This window comes from Lissotriton helveticus, chromosome 12, assembly GCF_964261635.1.
Source record: "Lissotriton helveticus chromosome 12, aLisHel1.1, whole genome shotgun sequence".
NCBI lineage: Eukaryota > Metazoa > Chordata > Amphibia > Caudata > Salamandridae > Lissotriton > Lissotriton helveticus.
In genome coordinates this window covers 647,123,924-647,141,319 of record NC_136073.1, presented here as the reverse complement: position 1 = coordinate 647,141,319, position 17,396 = coordinate 647,123,924, and the positions used below count along the sequence as shown (strand labels likewise).

Sequence of the window (17,396 nt, the reverse complement as noted above, 5' to 3'; positions counted from 1 at the left end):
TTGGGAGCAACAACTGGAAAATAGCTACTTAACTCTTGTTCATAGGTCAAAAACAATACTGAGACACTAAGCAGTTTTTAAAAAAAAGTTTTTATTAAACTGCACAGTGCAACGTTTTTAATTAGCTGGACATTCAATGGCACCACTGTTTATCTCGTCAATTTTGTCATGCGGCGGCCTTCCATCAACATCGCATCCAACAACCGCATCTCTGGCCAGGACCAGTGGCTCATCTGACGGGCAATGGAAATAATCTCATCCATGCTGACACTGCCACTGTTTGATGTTCTTCTGCTTCTTTCTGTCACGTGGTGGCTCCTTCAGGGCTTTGATAATCAGAGCAGAGGCAGATGGGACAACTTCAATCTGAGCTTGTCTATTCTGGATGGTGAGCTTGATTGTGATCCTCAAGCCCTTCCAGTCATCGGTTGCCTTGGCAATGTCATCACCAACCTTTTTGGGGGACAGACCCAGAGGACAGATCTTGGGAGTCAAAGCAGAAGTGGCACCCACTTCACCTCCAGTGCATCTTAAATAAACTACTTTGATCTCAGTGGAGTCAAACTTAGGAGGCATTGCGGATAGGTACTACAGCGGGCTGCGCCACGGATTGCGGTTTCGGCAATTTCGGTTTCACTTTATGCAGTATTATACTCGATCACTGACATCCTCAGGAGCCATGGTAGGAGGAGAGACCATGCCAGTACCTGGAGAGGTGTCCAGTCCTCTGGCATCTGCCAAATCCGCACACCAGTCCATGTTAGGGTCTAGGAGCTGGTATACATCAGGGTCCAACAACCCTTTCCACTCCTCCCTCAATCCCAGCCAACAGGAATAGGCCATAGGCTCCGGCCTGGAAGGCATGGCTACAGTCAGCACCGACGTCCGGGTCCGTGACTGAGTACGGGATGAGAATGACGATGGCGGCGGCGCAAGGATGCTGGCGTTGGGACCAGCACCAGGTAAGGTAGAGGTGCCATTCTTGATCCATCTATGGATCCAAGGTGCCCAATTGGAGCCGGGGCGGAACCAGTGGCAAGGAGCTTGCTCAAGGCTTTGGGGTGCATTGGCCTTGGCGTGGTCGAACTCGAGGAACCAAAGGCAAACAAGGAGCAGGTCTGTCACTGACATATGTCGTTAACAGGTGCCACAGGGCTTGAAGCTGGCCTTCCTAGTTGGCATTTTGCCACACAAAGAGAAGATCTCACAAAACATTTTGACAAAAAGTCAGGAAAGGTCAGTCATAAATGACTGGGGATAGCTCTCTCCGGACCTCGCAGACTGGCATGGAAAGAAAAGAACTGACGTCACCATTCTGGGTATATAGGGAAGGACGATGCCACGTGGAGTTAAGCACCACCACCTACCAGCACAAAGGGCTACTGCTCAAGTAAAAATTTCAGGATCCAGCCTGACGCCTGGAGATAATTCTAAGGTAAAGAATCTGTGGCTAGAAGTCTCTATCAGATACCATATAATAGGGACATATAAGTAAGTTAACTTATGCCAGTTGGGTTTAAGCCAATCAAACATACACCTTTACATGTCAGGTCTGGTTAGCCAGGCCTCATGCACTCCGAGTCAAAAAATCAGCAGCATTCGTCCAAACCTTTGGGGGTGATCATGCAAAAGAGGCATTTACTTACAGAGACCTCTTCTTTTAATAGGGCAAAATTACACTGGATAACAGCTGTGGCTATACCAATGCAATCAGATGTATGAAATCAAAACATGCATAGAAAAGCATAACATTTCAATATTTTTCAAAATGTATTACTATTGCTAAACGATTTGCCAATTAATATTGTGTTCATTTAGGAGAATGTGTTACAGCCCCAAGTATTCCTTCTATATCACGGACTGGAGAATTGGTTTCATACCTGAAGACCAAGGATTATGCTGACTGTGTATCCTGTCATTTCAAACTTTGTCTCTTCTCATTCTTTCTGCTCCAGGAGACTGTTTACGCATAGAGCAGCTGAGAGGCTCAGCAGGCGAATGCCATGTACTAAGTTACTGAAGCTATTTTCCAAGTAATTGAAGCGTTGAATCAAGGGACCGAGTGCTAGGTTTGTGTGCTATGAGGCTACAGTGCGCTAATTTACCATATGTAAAAAGATGTAAAAAGATGCACATTATAAATGCTTTTACAAAATTTTTTATAATGCTTATGACAACCACATGACACACTGAACAGCCTAGAGGTAACAAAGCCTCAGGGGACAAGGTCAGTAACTCCAGGGGCAGTTTCAAAATGAATCAGGGCTGAGATGGCAAGGATGTTGGATATTGGGGTGACTAAGAAATCCTGTAGCCCTTGGCACAGTTCAGTAGAAGGGGAAGGGTCAGTACTGATTTGCATGAGTCCGGCCATTGTCTATAGTGGCATGGTGGGTGAAAAAAGATGGGCTTGAATGCGGCCTCAAGCCAATGGCTAAGATTAATTTGAGCATTCCATCATGATTTGCAACATTTTGGAAGACCCTGGCATGTCTGTGTGTACAAGATGGAGGTGAGGTTACTTTGGCAGATAGCGGAGTGTATTTCCGACATTCCGAAAGCTGGAAGGGTAAGACCTATGCATTAAAGTAGGGAAAGAAGGGACGTCATCCCTTTAGAAATTCGATACGGTCCTTCTGCTGCAGAGGGCTGCTACCTGAGAACTGTCGTTCGGTGGATGATGGGGTGATGGGAGGGATGATGCAAACACATGGAGATGATGGGTGGAGAGCTGAAACTTTTCAGACACTCACCCCCAGTCACAGATCTGGGTTGAATCCATCATTGTTCTTTAGCTCACTTCGGCACCTCAGTTCAAACCCAGCTATATGCAAAACAGCCTTGACTCATGGGAAAGTCCAGCCCGAACTGCCAAGCCAGGTCTTCCCTGAACCGGAAACAAGCATCCTGGGACAGGTTTCGGGGTAACACCCCTCATTAGCCAGGCTAGCTTGAATCCAGAGGGAAAGTGAGCAAGGGACCCACATCTGGGCATACCTTGCTAACTTAGGGCAACCAAAGCAGGGGGGGATTGCAGTCCCTGTTGTTCAGAGCACTAAGGATCCTTTGGAACGGTCAGCCTTTTGTCTCTCTCCCTGATCACTGTCAAGTGTGAGTCTGTATGGCTAGGTGCACACAGCTCACATCTCAGTGTGCCTTTTTCGTGGTGCTACAACTTGATGGCCATCCTGATGTGAGAAGTATCACCCTAGACATAATCTGAGTCTGGAACACAAACACATAAATGTTGGGAGGAGGAATTCTTGAGAATAGGGAAGGAAGGAGTCAACCCTACAGGAGGAGTGGACTACTTAAGTGGGCAATAGCAGGTAACCATGGTGCTGGGGGTTCATCTAACAGACTCTTGAAAGTGTGACTCACATGCTCTTAGCTTGGTACTGGTCACCATTGCCAAAGTGGAGGATTCATTGCACTGCTGAAATGTGCCGAGCAGATCACTCTGGAGTCTGCTGTTGAGGCTGTAGCCAGCGTGTGCCAGAGCAGTCTGCAATGCTGAAGAAATGTATTGCCAAGCTGTTGAACTAGCCAAGTGTACCTCAACTGCCACAGCCTCTGGCAGTTTGTCTCAAGTATGTCCAAGCAGTCTATGCTAAAGAGAGACTTGTATCAAGCCTGTGGCCCTGTCAAAATGTGGCAGAACTGACTTTGTTGTGACCAGCTCTATGGCACTTACCTAATGAGGACCCAGGTAGACAATACTGCTACAAGTCAAGATGTTCACCCAGGCACTTGCCCACTGTGTGCCTGAATGACTATGCGGCTGGCCGATACGCTGACTGGAACTGAACACAATTGGACTAAGCAACCACTACTGAAACTTGAAGCAACCGAACTGTCTTTCCCGATCAAAGACAGGGAGGAAACTGCATCGCTTCCTTGGCCCCAGGAGGCCAGATCCGCTGAATAGATGAAGGCCATAAGGAAAGAGACCCTGCTGTGACCTGCAACCTGCAGCTGATGCCAGGTGCCCAGAAGAGGGCTGCTGACCGAAGACAACCTCACATCTGCAGCTGACCTAGGACTTTGCTTCGTGGTCAGCATCTGCTCCCAGGAAGTGGGGCAGCTGACTGACATCCCTGTAGCTGTTATTTTCCCACCAAGAGGAAGGACTAGAACTGAAGCGCGGTAGACAGGAGAAAGGCCTGCCATCTAACCGCAAATTTCTCACCTTGTGAATATCCCTATGGGCTAGACTTGATCTGGAAGATTTTTCAGCATAGCCCCTTGTGTGCTGGTAGGTGGAGTTGTGCGGCTTGGTGTCTACTCAGTTCAGCATCGGAAGCGATGACTGGAGCCACACATAAGTGCCACCTAAAAGCTCTGATGTTAGTTTCTTTCTTAATATTGCATGTGCCTTTGGATGCGTAGCTCAGTAAGGAAAATGGTACTTACCCTGTAGACATCTGTTTGTGGCATGTAGTGCTTTAGATTCACATGCACCATTTTCCATTCATTTTTTATAGAAAACAAGGGGGACCCAAAAAAGTAGCAGAGGACCATGGGTATACGTTATTTCAAGGAACAAAAGGCCCTGAGCAATTTCAACAAATATAAACAATTACAATATATAGAACACAATGGTAGCTATATAGTTCTCCTGTCCAGCCGGACCAGGGATTTATTGTAATAGGATAACACAATAAAACGTGAATACAAAACATTGAAGGTAGTAGGGCACAATCCTGTACCGTAATCAGAAATAAGACATACATGCAACTATTGTGTAATATTGTGTATGATCTACCCTGGTATCACACTTATCGCACTGATATAACAAGTGTCCAGGCTGCTCACTTTTCTTTGCCTGTATAAACTTCTCCCTTTCTATTTTTCTTTATCACTCTGTCCTTATTTCTGAATACGGTACAGGATTGTGCCCTACCTTCAATGTTTTGTATTCACGTTTTATTGTGTTATCCTATTACAATAAATCCCTGGTCCGGCTGGACAGGAGAACTATAAAGCTACCATTGTGTTCTATATATTGTAATTGGCCATTTTCCATTCATGGCATGTGTAGCCGTAGAGACACATGCTGTGCATAGACTGAAAAGCAGTTTCCCTTCTAAGGAAGTGGGTAGCCGGATGATGTTGCAGAACACTGTATAAGCGTACAAACAAACAGCTTGACCCACTTGGGCCTGCTGGCTCGCTCGGACATCCACACAATAGTGTTTAGAAATGTGTGTGACGTGGACAAGGTAGCAGCTTTCCAGGTGTCAGCTATTGGAATGTTGACTAAGAAAACCATTGATGCTGCCTTTTTACATGCACAAGTTGGTCTTGGAGGGGTAGGGAGCTGCCTTTAAGTTTTGGCATAGCAGGACTGCATACACCCCACTAGCCATGAAGCAATTCCTGCTTTTGAAATAGCAAACCCTTTGTATGGTGTTGAGAAGACCACAAATAGCTGTTGAGTCTAGCGAAATGGTTTTGTCCAGTCAATATAGTACATGAGGGCTATCTTTACTTCAAGTGTATGAGGTGCCCTCCATGCTAAAAAGGTTGGATGCTGGAAGAAAACTGGCAGTTCTATGGTCTTTAAGGTGAAAGAAAGATCACCTTGGGTAGGAAGTTGGGATTAGTCCTAAAGACTACCTTGTCAATGTGAACCTTAAAAAAAGGTTCCTCTAAAGTTAGCGCCAAGTGAGCTAATGCTGACTAAGAGGGCCACTTTCTGGGACCGGTATTGTTGAAAGCAAGAATGAATGGGCTCAAAGGAGGGCCCCATTAGTCTTGAGAGGACTATATTAAGATTCCATGATGGGACTGAGCGAAGTCTGAGAGGGATAACCATTTTAAACCCCTTCCATGAAAGCTTTAATTACAGGGAATCTAAACAACGAGGAGTGTTCCATGTATGCAGCCAATGCAGCGAAGTGTTGATTAATAGATCTGCTGGCCAATTCTTAGAGTTGAAAATACAACAAGTAGCAGAAAATGTCCTGCACTGCTGGTTTTAGGAGATTAATGTGTTTGGGAAGTCAGAAGTGGGCAAATCTCTTCCACTTTGCTGCATTAAAGGCCCTAGGGGTGGGGCAATAAGCTTCCCTGAGGATGTTGATGCACTCGGGGGGGGCAAATTTATGCAAGCAAACTCTGGGATTTGAGGAGTCAGATCGCTAGGTTGAGTTGTTTGGGGTTGGGGTGTCTTAGGGTCCCCTTGTGTTGCATGAGAAGGTCCGGCCTGTTGGAGAACGTTTTGTGGGGAACCACTGATAGCTCGAGGAGGGTTCTATATCAAGGTTGTCCGGCTCTTGTGGGAGCCATTAGAATTAATGTGAGGGAGGTCTGCTGTAGTTTCCAGACCACAGAAGGAATGGGAAAGGCGGAAAAGCATTGGAAATATTCCTGACCAGTTCATCCACAGTGCATTTACTCTGGAATGTGGGTGTGGGAAACCTTACTTAGCTGTAACTATCTATAGCGTGATTGCTGTAGATTAGACATGCTTTGCATATTCCTGTCATCTAGTGATTGACCCGGACGTTTGCAATTTGGTTTTCTTCAAAATTTCTCAAGGCACAAGACTTGTGCCTTGGTCCACACGAACCAAAACAACAGCACCACCTCAGACTGTCTTATTGCCTGGTGGGGAAATAGTTGAGTGCACTATGGAAGATGAGTGTACTATGAAAAAGGTAAGGTGATCAGAAAGAGAAGACACCTGTGCCCATCACTGGCTTCTGGAGAGGAGGTGGGCATATGTGAATCTTCACAGGTACACATGCTCTGCATAAACAGTGAAGCGGTTTCTACCCAAAGTAGTGGCAAGCGAGCAGATATAAAGAACATGATTCTTAACACAATTAGCTGACATGCCTTTAAATAAAAACACTTGCCCAAATTTTAACAGGGCAGCCTCCTAATCTAGAAAGCTGAAGAAAGACAGAAGCCATGCAATGAGAATCAGTTATGCCCAAGAGAGAAAATCTCTCAGAGGTAGCCGTAACAGAATGTAAGGGTAACAAAACTGAAAGATGTCATGAAAGGCAAGACAATCACCAGTCCAACCGAAAATATAGCTCCAACATCCTACAGAGAAAGGTACACTATACAATGGTGAAGCAACACAAATTAAGACCACCTATCCTAAGGGTAAGCCCATTGGTCAGGCGAATGGTGGGCAACAGTCTTGCAATCTTAGTCATGATGCCCTATCATCTATATCCTAGACACTGGAGCAAGGGCCTACCCCATCTTTTGTGTAAGGGGAGTCCTCCAAAATAGCAGAAACACATCCCAAAACACTAGCCTACTTCAAGAAACGTAAGAACCTGAAGGCACCCACCAATACAACCAACAAGCATGGGGTGTAGGCTGCTAGTGATATGAAATGGCTGAATAAAATCCCCAGACCAACAGAAAATGACCAGGTCTAGGAGACAAATAGCTCGGTCGCAGAAGACCCACTGCCAGTATCCAGAGCCTGAAACATGGTAAGGCCACATAACAAAACACAAAAATGCACAATCATAAACAACATGAACAGTGTGAGGAAAGAAAGTGGGAATACTATGCCAAACAGCAGAACAGAAAAGCTGAAAGCAGATGAAATCCAGCACAGAACACAAATTTCGTCTAGTACACAGGACTGAAGAATGAAACATACATTCTGAAGGGCAGACTACACAAAGCCCAGCTTACATAGCTAAAGAACCTTTGGCAGGAACTACGCAAGAACTTCCCTAGTACTAGGGAATTGGGCAAAATCTGGAGTGCACGCTATTGCATCTGTCTCAGAAAGTGACAGAGCTGTGCAAGAGAAAATGTTATGAAAGACAGAAGAGCAGAAAGAACAAAAGTTAAGCATACCAACTCCCAACAAGGAGGACAAATCCTCACATACAACCTGACAGTTTCAGTGGCCCCTTATAGATGGAATGTCAGGATGTAGGTCTTCCTTCCAATGAGGCATTCACACTACCAAAAAGGTGTATTAATAAGCCTGGATGGGGAAGAGGAAGAAGAGAAGTGATGCTTTTGGTCATAGTAATTTTCGAAGGGAGAACAGCCCCCATAAGCACCGGAAGGGGCAAACTGCTCTCGATCAGATGAGAAGGCATTTAATGCCTTTAAGGCAATATGCTCTTAAAGCATTTGAATCACCTGTGCTGGTGATGTACGATTTGTGCATAAGATCAGGCAGAGGCTCTTCATCGTATAATTCCATCTTAGGCCATGCAAGCATTTTCATCAAAGAAGGGTAAAATCCAGCCTTGATTCAATTCAGGAGCAATTATGAGCTCAAAGAAATAAACCTTCAAGGAGACAGATTAGAAGGCTGAAATTGTTGGTCATTTCGAGTTGGGCACAACTACAAGCAACCTGCCAGTAAACATGAATAGGAACACCCTCAATTGGAGCCTGATCAACACCTGCAAGAAGGCCAAGGTGGCCCTCCCCATGTGATCCACTGTGCCCAAAACAGCTTTGCATCAATATAACTAACCAAAATGGGCTGTGTGGATGACATCCATATCGGACTGGATACCAAAACAACTGCCAAGTCCTTTGATAGAAAAAGAGGGGCTGCCAGGGTTGAGAGACGTAAGAGACCTCCAATGGGGCTGGAGTGGAGGTTTCTGGCAGATGCATTGTCAAAAGTCTTGGAGGCGCCCTGGGGCCCGAAAGCACACCAGAGGAGGCTTGAACATAGGAAGAAAAAAACACTAGACGAGAGTTGCCACTTGAGCGAGGTCAGAAGCAGAAGCCAGAAATACCTGGAGTTGGTCCGGTAGCAATGGGCACACAGCTGGAAAGGAGCCGGGCACCAGTGCTGGGCTTATGTACTCACAAACAGAAGATGGATCTGACGATGATGTTGAGGGCCGCCTCGGGGAACTGGCCATTCGACCAGAAACCCTGCCCAGTGAATGGGAGTGACAGCAAGAAAAGGAAGAGTTCATTATTTGATACTTCTGAAACATGGTGCAGTAAGACACACTGCAGAACACAGCCATACCTCTATTGAAAAAAATGGGATCTGAAGAAGCAGCTTCTCCACTGCCCATACTGGCCTGAAAACATAAAAGAAGTTCCCTCCCAGTTCTCGATAGCCATCCAGTATGAAGCCTCGACCTTAAGCCGATGTGGAGGTGTGCCCACGATCCATACTCCAAGGACAGACATCATGGGGGTCCGAAAAGAATTCCTGAGAGTGGCAGGAATGACATCTATGTATTCTTGACCTTTTTCGTGTGGGGGTGTATGTTCACTAAAGATACCACAAAATACTTATATGAAATTCAAGCAGAGGAAAACTCTGGATCCGCATTGGAGGGAAGAGGAAAAAGGGCTGATGTCAGAGTACACTGGGTGAAACTGTATACATCTGGGGAAGCACTGGAGTCGAACTGGAGCCATTGTATCTCAAACCAGTGGAGAGCTCTTTCAACTCTACCAGATCTAGTCTGCTTCCTATGTGAGAATCATGAGGTTATTAATTGACTGGCAGAAGCATTCATTAGACTTGTCATTTCTTCTTCAATGTTGAAAACCACTTGAATTATTGTGCCAACCAAGGCATGGCTTGGCATGGCATGGCATGGCTTGGTAGTTCGGGCTGGACTGTTCCCATGAGGCACAGGGTCAGACTGATTTGCATATGGCCATGTCTGAACTGGGGTGGCAGAGTGGGCTAAAGAAGGGTGATGGATCAAACCCAGATCTGTTGACTGGGTGTGAGTGTTTGATTGGTTCAGATGCTCCGTCCATCACCACCCCCTTTTGTACCGCTTTGTTCGCCATAAGTTTGGCAGTGTATGCTCAGACGTGAGTCCCTTGCTCACTTTGCCACTGGATTCAAGCAAGCCTGGCTGAAGACGGCTGTAATGCCAGAAACCAGTCCTAGGAAGCTTGAGTCCGGTCCAGGGAAGGCATGGCTTGGCAGTTCGGGCTGGACTGTCCCCATGAGGCACAGGGTCAGACTGATTTGCATATGGCCATGTCTGAACTGGGGTGGCAGAGCGGGCTAAAGAACGGTGATGGCTCAAACCCAGATCTGTTGACTGGGTGTGAGTGTTTGATTGGTTCAGATGCTCCGTCCATCACCACCCCCTTTTTAACCAATTGATGGCTGCAGCAAGCATTACATGTGAATATAAACCACATTAATGCTGCAGAAGCAATACACATCAATACATCCTTTACTTGGTGATACAGAGCTAAAACAACAAATTAGAAAGCTGCAACGTGTCTGGCTCAAAACAAACCCAAATCAAGACAAACTTCACCCACAGGAACTTAACAGATTATACAAGTCTGCTATCAAAAAAGCAAACAAATTGTACTGTTCAGACAGATTTCCAAATGTTAATTGTGCAAATCAAGAATTCAATCAAATTCTCGATTAATATCGTAAACCAAATTGCCTAGAAGAAGCTCATCCCGTTACTCACGATTTCAGAGACAAACTGGCAAATCATTACAAGGCCAAAGCAGACACGTTGGACTCGTATTTAAAACAAAGACAAAGCACCAGCACCCACCCTTTTCCAAAGCAACAATCCAAGAATGCTCTAACCCAGCCTCTCCGTTCCTTCACACGATTAATTTATGGACCTGATCAAAGCAAGCAGGCCTGCTGGCAATCCTTCTAACCCTTGTCCACCACAAACCTTCAAGAGAATTCTTCTAACAGCCTCTGCTGCCACACCAGTAAGAAGAATCATCCACAATTCCTCAACTTCAGGAATATTTCCAGAAGATCTAAAAAAATCATACATAAGCCCATTAATAAAGAAAACAAACCTGGACTTGCTTAACCCCGACAACTACAGACCGATTACAAATGGAACTTTCCTGGGCAAACTGATAGAAAGAGCAGCATACGCTAAGATGTCACAATTAATTGAAGATAATGCCATACTTTCAGGCTTACACACAGGATTCCACCCAGGAAGAGGCACAGAATCTGCCCTCGCTGCCATCTGGGATGACCGTAAGAACATAGTTGGCCACAACTGGGTGGCTGCGCTACTTCTCTTGGACCGCTCGGCTGCCATTGACAAAGTTGACCATGACACTCCAATACAAAGACTCTACGGAGCCGGCATAGAGGGGACTGCTCTACGCTGTATCATATTCAACCTTCACAATAGAACCAATGTCATCCATACCACCCCTCACCCTTTCTCATTCAAACCATATTTCACCAAAGCAGAGGTCCCTCAAGACTATCATCTCACCAATGCTTTTCAACATCTACATGAAGTCATTACCGGCACTGTACAATCAATTTCCCCTCACGTGGTATAACTATGCAGATAAGACACAAATACTCCTTCAACTAAAATGCCGAAAAGACATTGGAAACCCACCAATTTTCAGTTGTCTCAGAGCTGAGGATCAATGGATGACATGGACCCATCTCAAACTGAATGCTACCAAAACAGAAATACTTACGTGTGGCGATTGGAAATTATAACCCACCCACCGTCGGGCCTAATGATCTGGGAACACCGCCTAAAGTATCAAACGAAGTAAGAAACCTTAGAATGACCATGGTCTTCAAGCTATCAATGAATGCCCAAGTGGACATACTAGCAAAATCAAGCTTTGTTACAATAAAAACTCTGCTACTAATCTTGCACCATGTGGTATTTCCACACAAGGTCCAGGCTACCATATCTCTTCTGTCCAAACTCGATTACGCCAATAGCTTCTACGACGGATCACTTTTAATGACTATAACAAATTCAGAAGTCAGCTACCAGACTACTCTTACATATAAAGCCGCAAGCCCACATCTCCCATGCCTTGAAAACCCTGCATTGGTTACCGGTTGCCAGAAGATCCACGTTCAAGCTGCTTTGTATCACTAACAAAGCGATACGTGAAATAGGACCGCTCTTCATCTGGCATAAAATCACCAAATACATTCAACAAGGGAACCTCCGATCTAGAATAACACCTCGCTTCAAAATCCCAATGTACAAGAAAAAAACAATGGGCGGCACATCCTTCTCTGTTCAAGCAGCCAAACTATGGAACTCTTTTTCCTCCAATATAAGATCCACGGATAACCACCTTATCTTCAGAAAACTACTCAAGAATTGGCTCTTGCCCACATAACCACCATACCCAAACAGAACTATACAGCATATTCCCCTCTACATAGCATTTGTTTGGACTATAGATATGCACCCACATATATGTATTGTTTTGTATAAACATGTATAGTAATTATGTTTATAAAAATATTAATATTCATTAGTTCTGCTTAACAAGCGTACATATTACTTAGAGTTACATTATTCTATGTTTGTAACATGCATATAAAAATGACTGCATAAATAAGTAAATCTTCCATCATAACTATATTAAATCGCTTTTCTATTGAATTACAAAAAATAAAAACAAATACATTAATTTAAAGTAGGACAACACATGAAAGCCGGAGTTTATCAAATGCATCTTTAATTTACATATACTACCTTCCTTATGCATATATATATATATATACCTTCCATGTACTTATGTAACCATATATGTATTACTTTTCTTCTAATTGAACAATTTACTTACCTTCGGTAATGATATATTTGTAAGAAACACGTGAGTTATAGATTCCTTATCTTAGAATTACCGCCAGTCATCAGACTGGATCCGGAAAGTTTTTCGGCAGCAGTACCTCTGCGTGTCGGAAGGTGGCGTTGGTCGACTCCGCGTTGGTCGTTGGCGTAGTGGTCGCCAGGATGACGTCGCGGTAGCTACATAGACACCGTTCTCGGGCGCTGACATCAGTTTTTTACACGACTTTCCTCGCCAGAAGCGCAGAGCCATGCAAGACAATTACCACTGGTGCACAAAACTAGGGTCCTAAAAGGAAGTACTTGACCCTAAAAGTCAGTTCGCAGAATGGGGAGGATGGGTGGGGCAGTAAGGAATCTATAACTAACCTATGTTTCTTACAGATATATCGTTACCGAAGGTAAGTAACTTGTTCATCTGAAAGAAAAAGTTAGTTATAGATTCCTTACTTTAGAATAGATACCCCAGCAATACCAACCCCAGAGGTGGGTCTGCGAACTAAGTTCACACCAGAAAGTTCTGGAGAACAGAACGGCCAAAGAAGCGGTCTCTCCGGATTTGGCTCTCCAGGCAGTGGTGTTTGGTGAAGGTTTGCAGCGATGCCCAAGTAGCAGCCTGACAGATGCCATTAAGGGGGCCTCCCTGTCCCAAAGCAGTGGTAGCTGCCGTCGCCCAGCAGGAATGCACTCGCAGTCCCACTGGAGGCTCCTTCTTTGCCAAAGAATAGCAAGCTTTCGATGCACAAAACGTCCCACCTGGAGATGGTCCGTTTGTGCACAGACCGATTGTGAGAAGTTGGCCTGATATATGATGCTCACTAGTTCTAGTGATCACCTTGTATCATGCCAAGCAACCCTTATGGTGCAGGTTGTAAAGTCAACCTTATAGACAAGCTATCCTAGGGGTAGCATGGACTAAGCAGTCTTAGGCTAAACTCTGTAAAGGCATGTGAAGCAAGCTGTTTTACCATACACAATCCCTTGAATACCAAATGAAAGGACACCACACAGATAAATGAAAGGACACCACACAGATATATATTGAAAATATATATAGATTTATTACTACAAATATCCCTGATACTCTTTATGAGCACAGAAGCAAATGCGTTAAAACAAAACACAGTTTAAATACACAAAAGTTGCACAATATGGATGAGCCCTAGGGGCCACCTAAACCATATACTAAAATAGTGGTATAAGAACCACTATGGGGAAAGTGAAGAGGCCTAGGGCCTGGGGAATCGCTGGAGCTGTTCGGGACTAGCAGTGAAGAAGTCGGGAAAGGCCCGCGGGACTCGGGAGCAGTGCGGAAAGTGCATGCTGTACCAATGCAATGTCAATGGTGCGTAAAAAGTACAAAGTTAGTTAGAAAGGAACCTTCCGAGTGACCTAGAAAGCTGAAACTTGAGACAAAGACACTAGAGGTGTGTACCAGTGTGGGAACACCGGCGGAGCTGAGTTACCTCACCCACAGGAAGCGGGTGCATAGGGTCGAAGTAGTGTCGGGTTTCGTCACGCAGGTCGATGGTGCTTGGAGCTGGAGATGCTGCAGGCGGCTCGATGTGAAGAGTTCCGGTGGATCCAAGGGTGGATCTGAAGAGGTGAAGACCTGAAAGCAGAGGGGACAGTGTTCAAAGTCACTAGCAAGTGACTACCGTGGAACCAGAGTGGAACCAGGCGATGTCAGGTGCAAACAGGCGTCGAGGTGTAGCTTCTCTCTGCAGCCACGTGGACACGAGGGGTCGAAGACGTCCAGGAGTCGGTCATGAGCTGTCCCACGCAGGCTTCTCGCTGTTGGCGGTGTCGGCGACTTGATAGAAGCAAACAGGCCTTGGCTACTGCAAGCCACGCAGGAATCGAGAAAGGCTTGTTACTCGGACCAGCAAGGTCAGAGCAGGTACTCCTTTTTACAGGAGCAAGGGCAAGTCTGGAGCAACCAGACCCGCAGTGAAAGTTGTAGGTTTCGTCGCCAAGATGGCCACTAGCCACGTGGCAAGTGGACGGTTAGGCGCGTTGAGTGGCACGATGCAAAAGGGCCCCACGCAGATCGTGGAGATGCTGGGGGGCTGATCTTCGGTGCAAGGGCTGCTCGAGGTTGGGGCTTCTCAAACCCCAAAGCACAGCGTCGAGGGTGCCTCTGATGCTGCGCAGTCAGCGTTTCGGGGGTCTTCCAAGATGTCCGGTCCCACGTCTCTCGGTGCCTCCACGGGTCCCTTCTTTGCAGGGACTGTGGATCGGGCGGTGAGAAGTCTGGGAGTCTGGGTCTTGTCAGGCTCTGGGCTCGGGCTCCGGCGGGAGGCGGCGGCAAAGCAGACGTCGAGTTGCTGGTTGGTGCCTGTGTTCACAGGGTGGTCACTCCTTGGCCACAAGGGAGATTCTCTTCCGTCTTCTGTGCAGCAGAATGTCGAAGTCCAGTCTTCTTCTGTATTTCAAGTTGATTCAGGATGATCTGAAGTCTCAGGACACAGCTCCCACTCTTATTCGAATCTGGGGGGCCGGATCACCTACTAGGTCCCTCCTCTGGGTGGGACCAGGAAGGGGGGTGGTTACACCCCCTTTCCTTTGTCCAGTTTCGCGCCAGGACTGGGGCTGGAACTGGAACTGGCCTATGCACAGGGACACCTTGTGTGCCCCAGGCATGTCTGTTTCTTTTCAGCCCTGTCCTACCCAATACACAAAATCCTGTCTGGAGTGGTGCTAGCACCTCCCCAGGCAGGAAACCCTTTGTCCAAGCTGCCCTCGCTGGAAGGACTCCCAGCAGCAGGAGGTCAGACTTGTGTCTGTGGTGGCAGCATCCATTTTGTGATGCTAAGGCTCTGTTTAACTTTAACCGGGGTTCAGGCTAGGTACATGTCGTGTCCCTCTAGAAGGATGGAATGCTACCCCGTCGCCAGAACTGGCGAGGGGGTAGTATTCCAATTCGTATGACACCTTACTCGACATGTTTTGATAAAGCCAAACCTAAGATAGCATTTAACCGCGAGGTTCATAATGCACTTAAGAGTATATGGTATGGCAATATCATCAAACAGCTAAAGGACATGGTTCCAAAAGCTGCAGACAGGCTCAGCTCATGCCAGAGCACCATCTCACATATTTCCAAGCACTCTGCCTCCAGGATTGATGAGGCCTTCCATAGGAGTGACTGATAGGAACATATGTGTCCATTTTAGGTTAGGTATAGGCATACTACACCTAAGTAAGGGGTGGTTACACCGACTTACCCCAGCTGAGTGATCAGCCAGTTGTGTCAAATATGGAGGCCAGGCCAGGGGTGGCACAATACATGCTGCAGCCCCTGGTAGGCCTTGGAAGCACCTATGCCCTGGGTACCTGGGTACACTGTTACAGGGGCCAATAAGGTGAACCAGTTCCAATTTCGTTATGCACCTAAAGTACATGGGTTACAATTTAGAGAGAGAACAGCAGGCTGTGGGTCTGATTAGCAGGCCCACAGCCACATTAAGTCATAAACCAGTGAAGCAAAAAGCAAAAATTTGGGGTGACCATAGGATAGCAGACCCTACTCTCCTACACAACCCCCCCCCCCCCCAAACGCAGGGACATTAGACTAACCTTGACCAGTTGTGTCTTCATGTTCTAAGTGGAAGTACCTGGAGAGACCATCTGCATTACCATGGTCAGTCCCTGGGCGGTGCTCCACTGTAAAGTCCATCCCCTGTAGGGAAATGGACCACCTGAGCAGTTTGGGGTTTTCACCCTTCATCTGATTAAGCCATAAGAGGGGCTTATGGTCGGTCTGAATCTTGAAGTGAGTGCCAAACAAGTATGGTCTCAACTTCTTCAGGGCCCACACCACAGCAAAGGCCTCCCTCTCAATGGCTGACCAACGTTTCTCTCTGGGGGTCAGCCTTCTGCTAATGAAAGCAATGGCCTGGTCTTGACCATCTACATTAAGTTGTGAAAGCACAGCTCCCACTCCCAACTCAGAAGCATCTGTTTGGACAATAAACTCTCTGGAGTAGTCAGGACTCTTCAGGATAGGTGCAGAGCACATGGCCTTCTTCAGGTCATCAAATGCCTTTTGACAGTATTCTGTCCACTGAACCTTTTTGGGCATCTTCTTGGATGTCAGATCATTAAGAGGAGTCACAATGGACCCATAGTTCTTAACAAACTTCCTGTAGTACCCAGTCAGGCCCAAGAAAGCTCTGACCTGAGTCTGGGTAGTTGGAGGAGTCCAGTCCTTTATGGTCTGAATCTTACTCTCCAGTGGTTGAACTTGGCCTCCACCCACAAGGTGGCCTAAGTACACAACCTTACTCTGCCCTATCTGGCACTTGGTTGCCTTGATAGTGAGGCCTGCCTTTTGCAGAGCCTCTAGCACTTCCTTCAGGTGGACCAGGTGATCCTCCCAGGTGGAGCTAAAGACAGCAATATCATCCAGATATGCTGCACAAAAGTCATCCAACCCAGTAAGGACTTGATTCACCAACCTTTGGAAGGTGGCAGGTGCATTTTTCAAACCAAAGGGCATCACCACAAATTGGTAATGCCCACTGGGGGTAGAAAATGCTGTCTTGGCTTTAGACTCCTCAGCTAACCTGATTTGCCAGTAGCCAGCTGCCAAGTCGAATGTGCTCAAATACTTGGCAGAAGCCAATTTGTCTATGAGCTCATCTGCTCTTGGAATTGGGTGTGCATCTGTCCTAGTGACAGCATTGAGTCCCCTGTAGTCCACACAGAACCTCATCTCTCTCTTCCCATCTTTGGTGTGAGGTTTGGGGACCAGAACCACTGGGCTAGCCCAGGGGCTCTCTGAAGGCTCAATGACACCTAACTCCAGCATCTTTTGTACCTCAGCCTTGATACAGTCTC

General features: G+C 46.4%; 1 protein-coding gene and 1 pseudogene across 1 annotated transcript in view; both read right to left on the bottom strand.

Moving 5' to 3' along the window:
• WDR59 (WD repeat domain 59) overlaps positions 1-17,396 on the bottom strand; it is an 885,758-nt gene that overhangs the window by 9,755 nt on the left and 858,607 nt on the right. The gene's annotated exons all lie outside the window — the stretch shown is intronic.
• On the bottom strand, positions 118-612 carry LOC144797828 (large ribosomal subunit protein uL11 pseudogene; annotated as a pseudogene).